Source organism: Camelina sativa, chromosome 4 (assembly GCF_000633955.1).
Source record: "Camelina sativa cultivar DH55 chromosome 4, Cs, whole genome shotgun sequence".
NCBI classification, from domain to species: Eukaryota; Viridiplantae; Streptophyta; class Magnoliopsida; order Brassicales; family Brassicaceae; genus Camelina; species Camelina sativa.
In genome coordinates this window covers 12,207,008-12,211,010 of record NC_025688.1, presented here as the reverse complement: position 1 = coordinate 12,211,010, position 4,003 = coordinate 12,207,008, and the positions used below count along the sequence as shown (strand labels likewise).

Here is a 4,003-nt window from a genome sequence, read left to right as displayed (position 1 = left end):
AAAAAAATGAATTGATTCTAACTTCTAAGTATTTAAATCATTAACTTCCTAAAAATCTTGAATATCTTTTTAGAAATTGTTAATCACGTAACTTCAAAATTTATCATTACTTATATTATTTAATGATAATTCCAAAATTTATCGTAATATTGACAACGCAATCTTATCAAAATCAATCTAAAAATTCAGATTTTGGCAATTCAAATATATACGTTTTTATTATCTTGGAATTTTGCACCGGATCTAGCATATTCTTTTTATCATATAGTACCTATAAATATAGAAAAACATCCTAAAGGTTAACATGGCATATGTGTAAACGAGCTTCTGTAAAATCTGGGAAAATCAAGAAAATAATATCGTCTATTGAATTAGTAAGTTTTTTGTTTTTAATGTAAAACATCATATTTATCAACAGATGATCATCATGTAAACGAAACAAAACATATATATAACTATATTTATCTATTTTCTCTTTTCTGTTTGTTGATAGATATAGTTTGATTCATAAGTCTTTTTACTTTGTTTGATTGATAAAGTCTGTTTATTTTGTCAATTTTCTAGGTTTTCAAAATTCTGAGAATGTGGAAATAAGAACATGTGATACTGAGAAAATGGAAAATAGTCAAAAGGTTGTGTTTAGCACCATGGTAATAACTACTTAACCTTTCTCTTTTTTCATTTCATTTCTATCGAGATTTGTCGGATTGATCATGGTATATACTAATGATGTTAATACAGGCCTATTCACACAAAGAATAATAATCTCAATAAAAAGACAATGCATGTTGGAAGACAGATTGAGAGCATAGCAAGTTAGCAACGACAGTGAGAAGAAGAAGACGGAGAAGACCATCATGATTAAGAAAGAAGCAAAGAAAAAGAAGTCTCATTCGATGGAGAAGAGGTTCTACAGGAAGAGAACGTGACGTGAACTATTTTTACATTTTTAAAATAATTTTTACTATTAAATTTTTTAGATTCAAACATACTTCATGTATTTTATTTTATTTAATTTATCTTACCATAACCTTGATGTATTCTCATATATTAAGATATACATCTCATTATCAAAAATTCAAAATGATATCTATCTACCAATGTAACAAATTCATATTGACATATATACATTTATCAAAGTAATAATTTAAATTTTGGATTTTATGGTAACTTCATCCTCTTTTTCTGTTTGAAAATGTTAAGGTTCTTTAAGTTCCTAGAACGTGTAATACGTAAAATTGTTTTAAAATAATTATAGAACACAGTTTCTTTCATCCATTAGACACAATTAAATAAGTTTAAACAAATATTTATATATAACGGAATTTTATGTGACATAGAATTTTTGATAATTGTTGAAACCTTTTGTATAATTTTTGAAAACATGTTCAAAATTTGTGGCAAGTGGCAACTAATTATTAAACCAGTCAATCAGCTCAAAGAATTTTAATCTGTTACTTGATTGTGTGAACTTCCGAGAAAATATAAAGCAGTTTCCATAGATTTCAATAAAGTTTCTTTGTTGGTGGTAACTATTTTTGTTGCACTCATTTAGCTAATGAGGGGTGATATGGAATTGAGAATAATCTGGTGCGGAAGAAAAAAAATCTCAAAAAATATGATTTAGATAAAGAATATTTCAATAATCTTGTATGTATGGTTATTTAGTTTCCATTAAATATACCATTTCGATTTCATGTATATTAATTAGTAGAGATTAGTAGAGATATTTTAGGAATCTAAATAATTTTTTGATTTTTAAGATATATTATTAAAATAATCGATTATGTTTTGCAGAAAATTAGGTTCGGAGGTGGAGATAATTTAGAAACACATTATACTAAAGACAAGATTTCTGGATGGTTAAGAGGATATTTACCCGATTTACATACCTTATTTTTGCTAATTTCAATTTTATCTTTCATTTAAAAAAAATGTTTTAATGATAATGACATTGGTTTTAAATACTTTGAAACTTCAAAACTTCTTTGACAAAACTGTTGTAAAAATGTTAATATAGATTTAAATTATTTGTTTTATTAAAATGAGAAGTAAAGGTAACAAGAGGAGAACATAAAATTTGGATCAAATCTTAGTTTCAACTTTGCAATATCAAATAATGTATATGATACAAAAACATGAAATTTAAATTCAATTTTCCCTGTTTATTCCAAATATCGTGACATGAAATAAGCGTACAGGTAATTCGAAAAACAGAAACAATATCTAAATTATTTCAGAAAAATGCGGGTTTGATAATTTTGAGTAACGTGGATTCGAACACGATAATTGAGAACGTACAATTTACTCATGTGGATTAAAGCCTTTGGGGAACATGTTTTTTGTGGGTCAAAATATTTTAATAAGTTACAACAGACGGGTTTGACCCGCTAGATACAAATATTTAGACCATCTGATTCATGACGTTGTAATATATTTTTCGTTATTTTTATCTGCTTTGATAGTTCACAAGTTTAATATAACTGATCATTAACCCGGTTTACACTAGATTTAGATATACTATCATGTCGATATGAAATTTATGGTGAAACGATTATTATTTTATTCACAAACTTGATTAAAGCAAACCAATATAAATTTATGTTATATATGTTATACCAAATAAATATAGCATATCTGAAACACAAACACTAAATTATTTCTTTAACTATTGGATTAAAATATAAAATATGAAATGTGTAAATTATTATTAAAACCACAGTTATGAGATGGAAAATTATATCTGAGACGGGACATATCACCTTTCTTTTACTATTTTATATCCCAAATAGACATACCACCATTCTCTCACTATTTTTAATATAGTTGTCTTTACATATAACAAATAACAAATTTGATCATTTTTTTTATCTAAAGTGAATTAAAAATAAATTGAATACTAAACTAGTATAAGTTTGGACTATGAATGTTAATATTCCTAAAAGATAAACATAACTCCACATATACGTAATATATTATAAACATGATAATAAACTTAGTTTTTGAAATTAACCCTGCATGTACGTGCGGGTCCGAACCTAGTGAGTAATTAAACGAATCTCTGTGGAGAAAGAATGAAACGTTAGTAAAAATTGGATCGAGAGAGATGATGATGATGACTAATGTATAATCTATATAATAATAATAATTTGAATAAATGTGAATAAGATTTTTTGTTGTACATTTTCGTAAAAAAAATATTTCCATGTTTTTTATTATAAATTTATACGTTTGTAACTTTTCACCATATTTTATTCGTATTTTTCTATTTTTTATTACAGTTTTTTTTGTTTTAAGAGGTACTATATGTCTAATTAAATAGTCATGTCTTTTTACTGTTTATACATTTGTATCTTCATCAATGACTAACAAATTAAATCATTGTTCTTGAAATAAATTTTCTGTTTTATGTTGAATCTAAATATTTTTTTAAAAATATCTAATATTCAACATTATTCTATAATCTAACTAAAATTTTTAGAAATGACTATAGCAATATAGAAATTTAATACAATTTAATATATAATTTACAGTTGCGTCTATTTATAGTAATTTTTTGAAAAAAACTATTTTAATATTTAAAATTTCTTTTATTTGAAAAAGTGGTGTATTTTAATTTTAAATTTTAAATTTTCATTGATACATTTTCACTCAATATTAAATATATTTTATAATTATAATTATATATTAGAAAATTGTGTTTACTCATTACAACTATTAGTTCAATATTCTATTTATGAGTACATTTACTCATTACAACCATTGGTTAATAATGGGTACATTTACTCAATAAAACCATTAGTTCAATGTTTAAACTTTTCGTTGTACACTTTGTCATAACAGTTTTCTCTTTAAACTTTTCGTTGTACACTTTGTCATAACAGTTTTTTGTAATATAAATATAAATAATTTTATGATGGTTGTAGCTCTTTACCATAATTCTTTATAAAATATCTTATGTTTATGATATTTTAAACAATTTTTTTTTGCAAACTTATGTCTC

At 24.4% G+C, this 4,003-nt stretch overlaps 1 long non-coding RNA gene across 1 annotated transcript; it reads left to right on the top strand.

The window, feature by feature from the left end:
* On the top strand, positions 305-959 carry LOC104780342. Its single transcript, XR_766706.1, has 3 exons — positions 305-374; positions 565-650; positions 742-959. It is a non-coding gene; the product is annotated as an uncharacterized LOC104780342 (long non-coding RNA).